The 17,256-nt window shown below is 28.1% G+C and overlaps 1 protein-coding gene across 3 annotated transcripts in view; it reads left to right on the forward strand.

The window, feature by feature from the left end:
- Positions 1–1,234: 1,234 nt before the first annotated feature.
- Positions 1,235–17,256, forward strand: part of LOC107442809 (very long chain fatty acid elongase 7) — a 62,477-nt gene continuing 46,455 nt past the window's right edge. For 2 of the 3 annotated variants that reach the window (XR_015435908.1, XM_043056063.3), the window contains exon 1: positions 1,235–1,614. The gene's annotated coding sequence lies outside the window, so the exon portion shown is untranslated. The remainder of the gene's footprint in view (positions 1,615–17,256) is intronic. The other variant, XR_015435909.1, reaches the window with a different exon arrangement.

Raw genomic sequence — 17,256 nt, forward strand, 5'->3', positions numbered from 1 at the left:
ACTTACCGAATTTCGAATAGACTTTCGATTGTCAACAGACACGGCATTTGCCGGCTCGCATGGAACTCTGGGAAATGAGCTAGTTAATATGAAGTGTACTTTAAACAACCTTAAAACAAGCTTAGCTATAAATAAAATGACTTCATACACCTGAATAAATACCTCACTCTCTGTAGTTGAAATAAGGTATATTTTTTTATACCTCGTAAATACCTCACTATCGTTAGTAGAAAAAAGGTATATTTTTTTATACCTCGTTAATACCTTACTCTCGTTGGTTGAAATAAGGTAAATTTTTATATACCTTATAAATACCTCTTTTTCTACAAGTGTTAAAAAAAACAACCTGGTATACCTTAAAAACTACCTCATCAGTCTGGTTGATATGAAGTGAATTTAAAACAGCCTCAAAATAAGCTTAGGTATAAATAAAATGACTTCATATACCTCAATAAATACCTCACTCTCTTTAGTTGAAATAAGGTAAATTTTTTTATACCTCAAAAATACCTCTTTTGTTACAAGTATCAGAAAATCAACTTGGTATACCTTAAAAATCACCTTATCAGTCTGGTTGATTTGAAGTGAATTTAAAACAACCTCAAAATGAGCTTAGGTATACATAAAATGACTTCATATATCTCAATAAATACCTCACTCTCTTTAGTTGAAATAAGGTAAAAAATTTTATACCTCAAAAATACCTCTTTTGTTACAAGTGTCAGAAAATCAACCTGGTATACCTTGAAAATCACCTCATCGGCCTGGTTGATTTGAAGTTGATTTTAAACAACCTCAAAATAAGCTGAAGTATACATAAAAAAGCCTCGTACACCTTAATTACAACCTTTACGAGGTATAATTTTTATTGCTGTTTTCTGTGCTACCTTAAATATACCTCAAATCAAGCTTAATACCTCAAAAATACCTCAAATCAACCTTAAATAAACCTTAAATTTTCGTAAGCGGTAAGTCAGGTGACTAATTCAGGGGCTCTAGTTCTATAGGGTAAAATTAGTTTTATTCACCTTCTGCTCCCTGTTTTAATTTATTTTCATTAGTCATGACCTGGCCAACCCATACTGTAAAAAATTTCTATTTCCTTAATTAAATACTTGTTACACCATTCACCGCGTTGTCATACGTTAATTGGGTATAATATGAAAAGAACACAACTACTTCGATTTAGTAGGAACAACATATGACGCAATGCTAAACGAATGGAATTTAGTTGTTGTTTATTTAGTTATTGTTATTAGTAGTTGTTGTTATTTGTTTTAGTTGTTGTTGTTTATTTAGTTGTATTTAGTTTCAATAACTTTTCTTTATAATGCAATAAAATCTGGCGAGCAGCTATTTAAACGATCGAACACTTCGTTTGTTTATTTGTGGCTTGAAGTTAGGCTCTCAGAAAATGCCGTTCATGGGTTAAATTTAGTAGGAACAACACAACCTGTGACGTAGGCTATAGTATACCCAATTAGATTATCGTGGAGCCTCACTTTAGTACGATGATTGCATTACTTTTAAGGAAATAATTAGTTTCTTCTCACTTTCCATTATTTTTTTCTGAATTCTGTTTGTTCTTTTAAAACGTCAGTTCACTGCAATAAGGTAAATATTTTATATCTATGTATTTTTATTAAATACTTTTTGTCGTTTACAAATTCAGACTCAAAAACTTCTCTAACATTTTAATTATTTTTGCAAACTTTTTAACATAGCAACAATTCACTGAAAAATATAAATTCATCAGTATGGAGACAAGCACGACGCTTTTAAGAGATTCTGTTTGTGGTGGGAAAAAATCAGAAAGCTTCTCAGAGACTAATTTTTGATTAATTTCCACACTAAAACCTAAATTTGTCACCGTTAAAATTTGAAAATTTGTATTTATCTTTTTCGGAGTTATTCTTTTGAAGACTATACTTTTCCTGATATTTCAATATTTAGAATGCTATCGAGCAGAAAGCAGAGAATAATTCTTTTTAGATAATATGATGTTGAAACAAATAAATAAGCAAAATCAGCGCTGACACTGAAAAGATATCAATTTATTCATTTATTTATTGATTGTTTATAATATTTTTAGTTCAATTTAAGCCTGTTAATTTCATTAAATGTTTAAAAATTGGAAAAAATCTTATGAGTACTGATATTGGGTGAAAACTTTTAATATTTCTATGTTCTATTGCGGTTTTCGAAAGCTTTTTGCTATTTACACTCTGTCAGCCATTCATAATTAAATCTGAGTGAAACATTGATAATTGATCCGTACAGTTCCTTTCACAACAGAACAATATTATCATTATTATAATTTTTTAAGGAAAGTTTGAAACTTTTAATATATTCTCAAGAATGGAAAAAAAATTTTTTTTTTTGATAACCTAAGTATTTTAAGATTGAAATTGAAACAGGGGATAAAATTTAAAAGTGTAGAAAAATTGTTTTGCAATGTTGTTGTGGGATTAGTCGGGACAAACCATTAAAGTTTTACTCATATACAAACAGAAGTTTCAAATCATCAAAATAGAAAGCTCTCATACACTTTTGTAAATATATTTTAATTTTTTCCTACTTAACATAGTAATGGCCATCATTAACAAAAATGTAGTATAATTATTAGCATTATACGAATATGGACCATAAAAACAAAAAGGTTACGCGAGGGTTGAATGAAATTATTTATTAACGGTTCACGGGTAATTAGGTATTTGCATTTCAAGGAGATTACTAATACGCACTCGTGTGACAGATGACGTCATCGCCTGCTGATTGCTCGCGTGTTAAAGATGAGCTAAGTAATTCCACTTAAGTTAGAATGTTAATTAAAGTGAAGTTAAGTAAATACAGTGCAGATATCACACATCGAATTTGTTAAAATAAAAATCTTTCTCGTCTTTTTATACTTAACTTAGATTTATTATTTGTATATGTATTTTACTGTAATCATGATATATTTGTGTTTTATGTACCTGACAACATGTATGCATAATTAGTTTGTTTATGTTCCACATGGCTTCGTGCTGGTCTTTGTGTTAAGTTAGAAACATATAGTGAGAGAATTGGAATTACATAACATAAAAACATACATCCAAAACATTCAAAACAACAAAACATTCAAAGTTAGAATGTTAATTAACGCGAAGTTAAGTAAATACAGTGCAGATATCACACATCGAATTTGTTAAAATAAAAATCTTTCTCGTCTTTTTTTACTTAACTTAGATTTATTATTTGTATACGTATTTTACTGTAACCATGATATATTTGTGTTTTATGTACTTGACAACATGCATGCATAAATAGTTTGTTTATGTTCCACGTGGCTTCGTACTGGTCTTTGTATTAAGTTAGAAACATATAGTGAGAGAATTGGAATTACATAACATAAAAACATACATCCAAAACATTCAAAACAACAAAACATTCAAAGTTAGAATGTTAATTAACGTGAAGTTAAGTAAATACAGTGCAGATATCACACATCGAATTTGTTAAAATAAAAATCTTTCTCGTCTTTTTTTACTTAACTTAGATTTATTATTTGTATATGTATGTTACTGTAACCATGACATATTTTTGTTTTATGTACCTGACAACATGCATGTATAAATAGTTTGTTTATGTTCCACGTGGCTTCGTACTGGTCCTTGTATTAAGTTAGAAACATACAGTGAGAGAATTGAAATCTTTGTGGAAGAATATAGAATAGGTCATTTAAGGGAATTTGATACTTAATGGGCTTGGCTTACTCAAAATAAAATGGAAAGGACAGTTGATAAAGTCAACAAATGCCACGTTTCATCAACCAGTCAGGATCGAAATATCCACACTACGTCACTCTCAGGTATCCCATTGAGATGTCCATGTCAGAAGCTTATCTATAAATAAATGAGTATAAAAATCAATCAATTATTATTCGAAGCATTTTTATTGGACAATTCTTACGCACATCTGGAAATAAACGTACTCCCATTGTTTGCTATGAGTTGTTTATTGATCATTAATGGATTGCCAATGGACAGATAAGTGACGTCAGCGTAGACATCTCCTTACAAAATGAACTTAAATAGTGAAATATAAATATGTTTCAAGGGGTTTATCTGAAGAAAAAAAAAACCAGCTTTGTTTAATTTAAAGAAATTTTATTTAATAGAACACTCAAGTTTGCAACAACTTGTTATTATTAATTTAAAGGTATGAAACAAATAAAGTAAAAAGGAAAAGCGAAAATGGAAATAAAAGGGCACAATGATACTTCGCAATTCAAACTAGTCACCAATATGGGGATTGTTTACATATGTGACCAGCGACAGGCAATCTAAATCGAAAGAGGCACAAAGGTCGTGGGGAAAACAATGATGCTATTCAAAACCAGGTAATTCAGGGCCTTAGTAATGTCAGGGTCGAGAGTGCCGGCAAACTTTTAAATTTCCTTAACCCTAGTGGGAAGTTTGAATCCACCTTTGCCCTATAAGGCCCAGAATTCAAATAGTTTTGTAAAAACAGCTGCCGAGAACTGGCTCATTGGTTAGGGATGGTTTTTCTGTTAATATGTGGATATAAAAATATGGCTCTGCGTTCCGATACATGCCTGATTAGATTTGGTAATTATATGAAGAATAAGCCAGAAAGTATCCTTTTTTCTAGTCTGTATTTTTATGCGCTTTTTATAACACTTGCAAATATTGTTTTTCATGCATCTTTGTACAGTCCGCAAAAAAAAAGATATCACCCTGAATAACTTTCGTTCTAATGATCGGATTTTCACGAACTAAGTGTTAATCTTAATGGTTCTTGGGGGTGACCTCAAATATGCTAATTAATTATTGCTAACTATTAATTAAGTTACGAAATCAGACACAAAAACGTACTTTCTCTGAATAAACATATATTTTTTCTTACATATTTGGATTCTTAACCTTCAAAACATACGGGGTAGCCGCAATCTGGGAAATATGGTCCCCATAGTTTGGTCAGGAGAGCAATCCAAAGTTCGCACCCCTTAATTTTAATTTCACTTTTTACGTTTTTAGTCATATTTTAAAAACTAATAAAGCAATTCGAAGAAAATTTCACCCAGTCATAAAACTCATTTACCCAAAGATAATTTCACGAAAAAAATAATTTTTAATAATTGTTAATTATTTTTTATTATTTAATTAAATTAAGGATTGAAAAATTTTTGAATTATAAGGTATGAATTTTTTTATACCATATTAATCTACATATTTTTCAATTGAAAAATCTAAAGTTTCAACTGTTTTTATTTATTAGAAGCTGAGAAAAATTAAAATTAATTATTTTTAAAAAAATAATTTGACGACAATGAAGAAATGATTAAATGGGGCGATTAATATTAAAATGTGATAAACTTAACAGGAACTTGACTTAGTCCGCTTAGCGTAAAATTTCATTCATATTTTTTTCGCGAAAAATCGTTTGCTAATCTTTTTATTTTTTTAAAACTATAAAATACGATGTTTCTTTTTTAGTCGTCTAAAATTCTATTTGCAATTTAGTAAAGAAATTTGAATAAAACATTTTATTGAATAAAATACATTTTATTCAGAGAATGTGGAGTTTTATAAAAGCATGCTTCTGATAGAATATGATTATACAACAGATTGTGCTTCTTTAATGTGATTATATTTTAGTTTTTTTTCTCAATAACTGATAAAATTTCAATAATGTACATACGAATGAATAAATTTGGAATAAAATATTCATCAATTTCTTGAATATATATTTTATAAATATTAATGAAAATACGTAGTCAACATTTTTAAGCATCTATCACAACATCGCAAATTTCTCAAAATCTTATAGGGTAAACTAACCAGTGATGGAACACTTAAGCTTAGCTTGTCTTTAAAAAAAATCATAAAAATTTCAAAATTTGTAATTTTAGCTAAATGACGTATTTGTTATTAAATGCATGTCGACATATTTGTTATTAAATGCAAATTATGTGAAATAAAATTTGATAGCTTACATAATATTGTTTTAAGCTTTTGGTGGTTTAAATAATAAGTAGTAAGATAACCAAGTGAAGGAACAGTTCTTAAATTGAATGAACACTAAGTTTTCCAGTGAGTGAACACTTAATTTTGAGAATGTTTGATGCTCGTTAGGAATCCTTAGGCCACACAGATATCTGTCGCCCTGTAGATGCCTGAATTGACGGATGTTAACACAGGCGGGCATTAGGAAAAAAAAATCTTTTAAGTTTTCGTGCCCCCATTTCAGTATCTTAAGGGCCTTACGAGCTCTGTTTAAAAAGAGAGCATTATATCATATATATATATATATATATATATATATATATATATATATATATATATATATATATATATATATATATATATATAAGAAAACAAAAATAATCATAGTAGCAGTATTTGGTGGTAAATGTAGCCTATCGTAATTGAAGAATATGCTGTGCGACATTTTATGGTGAATTTGAGAACGTAAGTTTCAGAATGTATCGAAACATGTGGATGCTATTTGCTAATCATCTTTATCCAAAGAAAACCATGTAACGTAAATATCTAGCAAAATGAAGCAATTTTTTTAACAATGAATCATACAATATGCAACATATCTGTACGCAACAGAGTTACAGGATAAAAATGATCAGCAGACATTTTTTAGAACATTCATTTTTTATTATTATTTTTTGATCTGTTGCCATTCGCAACTCTCATAAAAGTAATATGAATAGTCATGTGACATATGATGTTCCTACAATACTCCCTCACCAGTAACTAAGTTACGATGCTTGGCAAGTATGTCAAATTTGTCATATAATGATAATATAACAGCATATATACAGTTCAAAAATTATACTACATAATGACTCATCATAATACGAAAACATATATACAAGATATTAATATAACATATATACAAATTATACCATTCTAGTTTCAATGCAATAAAAATATATATATATAAAATAAATGTATATGTATCTAATTAATACAGTTTTGTTCTAAAAAGCGAACAGGCTTTTTTATTTTTCTGCCAAATCTAGACATTTTAACATTTTGCTCGGAATTGGCTGCATTTTCTTGTAATTTATTTGATGTTAAACATTCGTTAGGTTTTGCAGCTTTTAGGTTATCATCGTAATCTGGATTCTCATTTTCAGAATTCAGTAGATAAGCTGGTTTAAGCCTGTCTATTGAAATGCTTACGTTTTTTCCTTTATAACTAATTACAAAATACTTTTCTGACTTATCCATCACTTTATAGGGTCCTTGATAAGGAGACTCTAATGGCTTCCTGACTCTATCAATCCGCATAAAAACATGTGAACATGAACTTAAATCTTTGTGCACAAATACTTTGTTCCTTTTGAAATATTTTGACTCTAAAGGTTTTAATGTTTCCATTTGATTTTGAAGATTGCTAATAAAGTTTTCCGTGGATGTTGTCACTTTTGAGTTATCAAAAAATTCACCAGGAAGTTTAATGCATTTACCATAAACCATCTGAGATATTGAATAGTTGGTGTCATCGCGTAGAGCAGCTCTGAGACCAAGTAAGACAGTAGGAAGAGTTTCAGACCATTTAATAGAGTTGTGTGCCTTTATTGCAGTTTTCAATGTACGATGTTGACGCTCAATTTTGCCATTGCACTGAGGATGATATGCAGTTGTTCTGTTGATTTTTACTCCGCATAAGTTGGTAAGAGATTTAAACGTTTCAGAATCAAACTGTGATCCTCTATCGGTAATTACTCTGTATGGCACTCCAAATCTAACTATCCAATTTTCATAGAAACATCTGGCGACTGTTTCAGCTTTGATATCAGGTATAGGAACTACTTCTATCCAGCTTGTAAAACGGTCAATACACGTCAAACAGTATCTGTTTCCATTGGATGGGGGTAACGGTCCAATTAGGTCAATATGTATCTCGTTAAATCTTTCATCGGGTTGTCGATATTCTCCAAACTGGGATTTAGAATGTTTTGAAATTTTGTTTTTTTGGCAATCAATACAGGATTGTGCCCAAATTCGAACATCTTTTCGAATTCCAGGCCAAATAAATCTTGACGCTATCTGTTTGATAGTTGATCTGATTCCTGGATGAGATAAACCATGTATCAGTTTGAAAATAATCATTCTTGAATTTTTAGGTATATATGGTCTAATTTTATTAGCAGAGATATCACACCATAGAAATTTACCAGACTGTAGTGGTTGTTGTTTAAATTTTAAGGTTGTGTCTGATTGCATTAGTTGTTTTAATTCTTCATCACTACCCAGTAAGCACACACCTCACGGCAAACGTAAGGCCGTAAGCTGGCATTCTAGGTAGGATAACGGCAAAAGGCAAGTACAATAGGGTCCTTTATCGTTTGTTTTGAGGCATTTCAGGAAGAGGCGGAATAACTCCTCACTTATACAGGTCCGAAAAATAAAACCGCTGTTTGGCCTCTTACACTAAATTAGTTACAGGACCTTTATTGTATACCGCTGTCTGGCCTCTTACACTTAATTAGTTACAGGACCTTTACTGTATACCGTTAATTAAATGTAATGTTACAATTGATTAATAATGAATAGATGCAGAGTTGGTAAAAAATGTGCTTTTAACTCAAAACTTTGAAAAAAATCAGGAGAGAAAGGAAAAAAATTCATAAAACATTAACCGTATTTTTTGAGAGGAAAAAAACAGTTTTTATTATTCTTTGAAAACTGCTAATTTTTTAAATAGAATATTAAAAACTAGAATTTTATTATTTTATTATAATCTAAATATACTTTCTGTGGCATTACCTATTATATTTTTTAAAAAAGTAATTTTAATAAAAAAATAATCATTTTAAATTTGATTACAATTTTTAAATAAATATATATAATTATTTTTTTTTTAATTTTTTCTTTTTGAAATCATTTTCTGAAGTATAATTTTTAACTCGAAATATAATATATTTGTTACTTTCAAGAAAAATTGAATACATATTCCCTTAAAAATAAGAATAAATATTAATACTTATAACTAGAACAATGAAATTAACCAAATGAAATTAACATGAATTTTTTTCAGACTATGATTCTTTTTTTAAACATTCTTTAAAACAAAAATGAATTGGTAAGTTCAAAATTCATGTAAATAAAAAAATCCATTTATAGAAAATAAATAGAAAAAAATATTGTAAATTGCTTATATCCTCCTTGAAATTATAAATATCTTGAATTTAGAGCAAGGATTTTTAATGAAATATGCTTTTTTATTACATTAATTTACTAACTTTTATTACAATTTAAGTATTTTGTAATAATGAATGTATACCATTTAAAAAAGTAAACTTTTCATTTATATAAACTGCTTTTTATTTTTTTTTTTTAATGTTCATTTTAAACTTAATATCTTAGTTTAATCACTTACTTCTTAAAAACTGGATTCAAAATAGTTTAAATGGTCTTAGGAATTTTGAATTTTAAAAAAATCGTGTTTAAATTTTCTGATTGGTTATAGCAAACGTCTAGTCCAATAAAGTAAGTAACTTTTTTTTCTGTAAACTTTTAAGCAATACTTGAAGGTAATAATTGCTTAGGAAATTTTATTCTTCAAAATATGTTTTTAAATAATAAAAATACATTTGGATATTTTTATTAATTAAACTTCAAAATATTAAGCAAATAATTTTTTCTCTAAGCTGATAATACAGAATATAGATAAAAATAAAAATTATACTTTCAAAATGTTAATTATATTTATTTTTTATTCGCATAACAAAAATATTTTTTCATGCAGTATTATATTTATTTTTAAAATAGTTTATATACATTAAGGAAAAAAAAACTGTTTTAAATGCAATACACAGATGGCGCTGTTTTTTTATTTTTTACTTTAGACGTGTTTTCGATCCCTGCCGATAGATGGCAGAAAATATAAAGTGTCGGGTCTTGTAGGGTTGCCTTTCTTTTAACTTTGATAGAATTTCGCCAATTTACACAAAATGACAGTCGGTACGGCTTCTGTCCTGGCTGAGGCATAACCCCCCGCGGACTCTGCGGAAACCATATCCCTCCCCCACCCAAGGACAACCCTCCAACAAAAGTTTCTGCTTACTAAAAAAAAGCAAATCTATCATTCATGTGTGGCAAGGGTCTGCACTATTTATTCTAGCATAAAATGTGACATAAATAAAAAAATGTTCTACTGCATATTGCCTTTACCAATTAAATAACGGAATAGTTATTTAAAACCAGAATTGCGTTATTTAGTTTTATTTTAAAACTCAATTCTTTTAATAGCAAATTAGACAAAATTAAACATTAAATTTCTCTGTTTTAATCTTTCTTTACACTTACATTCATCACATACTTCAATTCAAGTGTTAATCAAAATAGCATCGTATTTAAAGCTGGAAAAAATACAAAAGCTATAGCATGATTTAAAAAAAGTTACCGATTTTTTCTTCTATGAAGTCGATATAAGATTTAAATAAAAATGCATTGTGTGAAAAATTACTCATTCTCCAATAATGTTCCCTAGTTGTAGAAAAATGAAAGAAACATGACAATACAAAATAATAAACGCACATTTATCCATTTTTAAACGTCATTTACAAAATGTTTCCTATACATGAGTTAAAAACATTGTTTTTTCTCACAAGGGGTTTTGGGATTAACAAATTTTAAAATTGTGCTGTGTTTTAAATCTTAGGAAACAATGGCTGAAATATGAAAATAACGGTAAGAGAACCGAAATTTTATTTGTTTGCCCAATTAAACTGTTGGTATAGTTTTAAATTTACGGTCAATTTGCAAATCAATATTTTAGAAAAGGCATAACTATTTCGACAAAATTGAATGATTATGTAATTAGAACTAAGTGGAGCTCTTTTAACTTTTAACCAAAAACTGGCGAAAAATGAAATAGTATTTCATGCTGCCGAATCGACTTGGCAATTTTCATAGTACAAAACGAATCCAATTTTCATACCTATTTTTTAAAGAGTGCAGTTCTTTTAGAATTAATTTATTAAAATCCGGTTAAAGTTTGAGGTTAATTTAAAAAAAAATCAGAAACAGATCATAGTTCGTAAACATGCAAATATTTAAATATATTAAATGTTTTTCAGATTGTGACGATAATTTATACCTTGACTGCAGCAGATAAATTTTTATCAATTGATCAGCTTCTACAGTCCCTTTTTAGAGGCGATTTTAAATATTAATCATACGCTTACTGATAATAGTTGTTCGACACAATTTATTTTTATGTATCCTTGTTTTCTACATGGAGGCACCGTCACCTGTTCGCTACGCTCGATAATCCCTGTAGTTGATTCTCGTTCATCAAGTTTGAAATAATTGAAGATCAAGTACAAATCGTTTTCTTCTACTTTTTTAAATAAAAATTACGATTGGATTGCCAGCAGTTGTATTTTAAGGATTACTAAGTTTTGACAAATGAAAAATAAGGAAAAACGGTCTCGCCGAGAGTTATTACGCATTGAAGATGTTCTATGAAAAAAGCAGTTTATGCCCACGCGCAAAATCGTTTTTTTTTCTCTCAGAACTAGAGGCATTGGGTACAAACCTTTCTCAAGAATGTTCTTAAAAGTTTTTTTTTCCTGAAAAGTCGATTAAAATTTATTTGTTTAATATAAAATTATTATACTTTTATTTAAGTTCATTATATTAACTTGTTAATTTTAACAAAATAAAAAAGATAGCTGGATTTGAATAATAAATAACTGTGCTTAAAAATATTGCATTTAGAAAGGCAGAATGCGAGACACAATAAGAATTAATAAATTAGAAGTAATTTTTTCTTGTTAACAGATCATATAGGAAACAATTCTTATTTCTCTTTATTCTACATATATTTTCAAATATCGGTATGAAATGTCGAAGTTTTATATTTGGCAACACCTAATCTTTTTCTATATATATTTTTTTCTTTATTTTTATTATTTTTAATAAAGTCAAGAGGGATATTATGAAAATCGCGTAAATGAAAAATTTTTCCACAACAATCGATAAATATTTATTAGTTAAAGAAAAAATTAAAAAGAACCTTTTAAATTGTAATAACTTTCAAACAAATAAGAGTTTCTAAGAGGAAATAAAGACTATGTTACGGTTATAAACTAAATTTGGCTCTTTCAGCATACCAAATTTAACTTCTGCAACTGAATGCTTGCGGCCATAGAGCGGCCCACGTGTTATTTTTCTAACAAGTTTAAGAATAAAAATAATCTTGACTTAATTTTAGAATTATTTTTTAATTCCATTGCAATTTGCGTTCAATCTCCTACATATCTGCGTAATGTGAAGTTTCTAAATCTAACAGTGTCTGATAAAGTGTAACGTTAAGTTGAAAACCCCAAAACAGTGGCGGTGTCAGGGACCTTTTCAGTCTTCTGACAGAGAAGGAAATTTATTAATATCTGCTCGTTTTACGTTAATTTAGCAATGCAGTTTATTTTTCCAACTTCATATAAAAAGAAAGTTTTAGGAATGATCAATGTTAATGTTATTATTCTAGGTTCTCATGCGTTCGCACTTCTCGATTAGACCAATTTAATCGAAAACTTCAACACTATTATCTTAAGTAAAGAATTCTAAGAGTCATGAAAAAAATCATGATAGCGTCTCGAAAATCAAAAAGCATCTCGAAATGTAATAATAAAAAATAAAGAAGACAATTTTTGAAATTCTTAGAATTCATTGTTTTACAGACTGATTTTTTTCTTTTTATTTTCACCACAGCGTATTTTTAATAGTGTTATATTAAATTACTTTAAAGCATTTTATAATCTTTTTATAGTTAACTTATACACAACTATTGTTCTCCTTTTAGGCAGCAATTATTATATAAATATTAATACTGAAGAAAGAAAAGAATTTTGTATTGTTCTACGAAACGTATATTGGCTGGAATTAATTATCAATTTGGCCCATTGACTGACAAAAGGATAAAAATTAATTTAGACACCTTTTGTAATTCATGACGACCTTATAAAAGATCTATCCAAGAAAAAAAATGATCAATGGGTATCCAGTGATTGGAATAGTGCATTTACAATTCTCTCATGTTATTAAACTAATAGTATTCTTTGACTTTCATTAATCATTTTATTAACAAAATTGTAATTGTAAAGTATATTTTTTCTCTCTTAATAACACATACATTTTTTAATTTTTTATTTTTAATTTGGATTAATTCGGTTTTTAGAAAACAGTTCAAACCAATCTTTCAATAAAATTTTGTATCAATAATATCTGATATCTAGTAACTTATTCTTAGTTTATTTGCAGTTAAATATAATAAATTTCACAATTATAGTAGGAATAACGAAGTTTACCTAATACGACATAGTTAAATTAAATTTTTACTCTTTATTTTGTAAAAAAAAATTTTTCTTTTTTGATATTCATATTTTTTGTAGAATATTTATTTTAAGGAACTTGTAATTCAACGTTGAGTAATTTACACAGAGTAATTTTTTTGCCGTATTGACTTATTCATTCTTTATTTGACTTAGCTCAAATAAATATAATATCTCCCGAAATTGGTTATATGGGGTTTATATCAAATAAACCCCATATAATCAATTTCGAACAGTCCAGTAAACATATCTTAATAGAAAATTAAAGGATTTAAGTTTCCAACTCAGAATTTTAACACCTTAATCTTTACACTACTATAACAAACCTTAAATGAAAATATTGTTTCGAATTATTTTCGTTAAAACAAAAACAAAGTTTACTCACTGTCCCTTCCTTACACAGGGGGGTTGCTCTCCCAGGAGCGACCCATCATAATAATTAATTATCGAATTAGTGCTGCTTTAAATAGTTTTCGATAAAATTATAATAATTTGAATTATTATTATTAATGATTGCACTAAAATTAGTAGTTTGTAATGCAAGCACTTTTGTACGTTGTGAGAACTAGCGCTTTTTTTTTCTGCATATATTAAATGTAAAGTCAATATCAAAAAGAGAATCATAAGAATTTTAATGATCAATTTTATGCAATAGAATTTCAGGAATAAAAAGGAGTTTGTAAGTGTATTTGTGTGCCCTTCATGATATTAAAATATTTGTTAGTAAAAGAAGTAAAGACCTTTATTTTAGAATTAAGAAGTTAAAGTTTACTTTGAGGTGGACGAGTAGGTGATGGAATGTAGCTGTTTCAAAAAGAGATCCTTTTCCTCTCTTTGTTAGTGTATGGTAACTTGAGAAGTTAACGATGTCCGGTTATGCGTTTCTCACATCCCACCCTGTTGGGGGTCAGAGTTCTTGAGGAACTTCAGACTTTTCCAATATTTTGTTATTTTTTTATGTTTTGAATCGATCTCCCCTATCATCAATTTCAGTTTTATTTTCTTTCCTTATATTGCTGACGATTATTATTATTTAACATTTTCATAAGACCACCATTATGTTCAATTGTTCGTAATAAGTTTTTCATTGAACTGTTTATTTTTTTTCCTAAAAAAATAAATAAGCAAAAATATAACAGAAAAACGCAAAATTCTCATATTTCGCAGATTGCGAAAAGCAATACACCGTAAAAGTCATTTACAGATCAAAATTGAGTTTCTAAAATGTATCTAACAAAAATCTTTCAACCATTTGTGGAAAATTAGAAAAGTAAATGAAAAATAAATATATAAATGAACTCTAATTTTTAAAAAAAATATTTTTTGATTTAATATCAAGGTCTTATTTGATTAGTAATATAACTTGTTAAAAATGGAGAGGGTCTCGCTTTTTATGCTTTATAAGTACAACAAAGCATCATAATTCTTTGCACTTTTTTGGATTTTTAAACTCCTTGTATCTGAACAGTCCAGAGCTTGTAAATGATTCAAATAAATTAAATTCATTCTCATTCATGTGTTTTAAAATTAACATTATTCAAATTAAAATTAACATTAAAATATTATAAAGCGAGAAATCAGTTACAACCTGTCATAATTCTAACAATTGATATAATAAATCGGTAACTTACTTAATTAACTATATTTCGTGGTTCGTGCAATAATGAAGAAAGCTAAAATATAAAAAGAAAACTGTAAAAGAAAAATTAACGGTAATTAAATTGTTAAATCTTCTTATTTCGTATCTTCATAAATTATTAAAATTCAATTCTTCTCTCATCTGGACACAAATGCATTTAAAATTAGATCTTTTGAAATTCATGCATTTAAATTTTTTACTGTCTTAATATTTATGAGTTAACTCAGAAACTTCTAACCGTATTTCATTTCTTAAATTAGCAAAAAAGTTCAGAAGGAAAAAATAATTAATGTACTCTGTTTTTATTTAATTTTGAACCAATACAGAAAAATTTATGAACGGGCAATGTTTAGGGAGGAAAACTCCTTAATTCTTTGAGTAAAGAAATAATAATACGTTACAATACCATGCGTTTCTTTCTAAATTAAAAATTCGTTAGGGCGTAGCCAACGGAGTTAAATTATTGCCGTATGCGCCATTGATAACTTCAATCTACGTTTTATTATCTGTATTTTATTTGTAGAGCAAAAACTGCAAGATTTAGAAAAATCAAATTACAATGGACTGTAGAGAAGTGTACAGGGATTACGATGGAATGAAGAAAATGTATGATCGATAATTTGTTTGAGAATTATTAACTCCTACACTCAGTGATAAAAAATATCGTATGAGCCGCTCTGCTGGACACAAAAATTCCTCTACAGAATTGAAATTTTGTTTTTCTGAGCAAAAATAACAAGATTTTAAAATTTGAAATTACTATGGTTTATAGAAAGAAATACAGAGAAAATTTAACATTTGATAATAAGTATTATTAACTCTTATACTTGTAAAAAAAATACTATATATGGATGATCTGTAAGATGAGAAAATGTATGATCAAAACTACCAAAATATTGCTAAGTTTACCATAATTCTAGCTTTATGGAAACACCAAAAAACTCGATAATTTTTACCAAAGTGTTTGGGTAATGTTTTAGGTTGACAATAAGATGAAATTTTATAACGTTTGTTAAATTTTGGTAAAATATGGTAAATAATCATGTTAGCTAAGAGCATTTTCTTCTTATAAGCCTTTATTCAATAAAATTAACTGTTCTGTTTTGTATTTTCTACTAAATGTGTGGTAATAAGAACTATATTTGTGAAAACCAGAATTTCTGTTAAACCCTTACAATTTGAATAGAAAATTTATCAAATAAATGGTTTAAATGCAGGATATATTTTAATTTTATTACCCAAGTTATTTTTTTTTTATTTTTTTTTTTTTAAACCAGAAATGTCAATACAGTTCCGTAATTTTACCGAATTGTTTTCTTCGTATTTTCCACTTAAATGTAATTATGCAGTTAAAATTCGATGAGCTAAAAAATCATTTTTATATGTAAACCTAAAACGAATTTTCTTTCGAATTCCAATTTATTTGAAAGTCATTTCTAATTTAAGTGTTCATTCGTGATTTTTTCCAGGTATATTTTAAATATTGACTGTTTATTCATTTTTGCAGAAAATTTATTTTTTCGTCAGGAGATCTTTGTCTTATTTTTAATTTTGTAAGCTCGGACTGAATTGTGAATTAAGAGTAGCGAAAGAGAAAGAGAGGGATTTGCATGTTGCAGGATATAAATCTTAACAGTTAAATTGACTTTTTTAAAAATAAATAAACCTAACAATAAAAAGTATTCTCAGTTTAAACTGTTAAAATTCTCGTCAACAAATAAAATAATTTCTCAGCAATTTTTCTTGTTTTATTATTGTAATACACAATCTGTATTCCTTAGGTCAAATCTTCTTTAAAGTGCAGATGATAATTTTCAAGTTGAGGTAGTCCTCGAAGTCGTTACGATTAGCATTTTAACAAAACATTCTTACATAACGCTACTTCACTTGTACATTTTAAAAGCAAAATATTCAGCGTTTCAGTTTAAAATATTGGTTTTTAAGGGAAGAAAATAAAACAAGGATTTAAGGGAAACAATTACGCGGATAGGTGATCGGAAACGGGGGGAGTCAGAGACTCCCTGTTTTTCTTTTTTTAATTTTCGCATGGAACAATTCCTTAACAGAAAGACAGGGCCTGATTACCGAAAAGGCACAGGAAGCAAGTGCTTCCCCTTTTAAATTCTAGGGGGGCCCCCAAATGACTGAAATTAAGGACCCAATTTCTTATTTTTTGTAGCCAAAAAAATATTAATAATAAAAGAAATAAGAAAAAAATGACTCCAACAAAAACTCTCGAAAAGAAAAAAAATGG

The sequence above is a fragment of the Parasteatoda tepidariorum genome, chromosome 8, assembly GCF_982258835.1.
Source record: "Parasteatoda tepidariorum strain Cologne lab strain chromosome 8, Ptep-v5.0, whole genome shotgun sequence".
In the NCBI taxonomy this organism is placed as follows: Eukaryota; Metazoa; Arthropoda; class Arachnida; order Araneae; family Theridiidae; genus Parasteatoda; species Parasteatoda tepidariorum.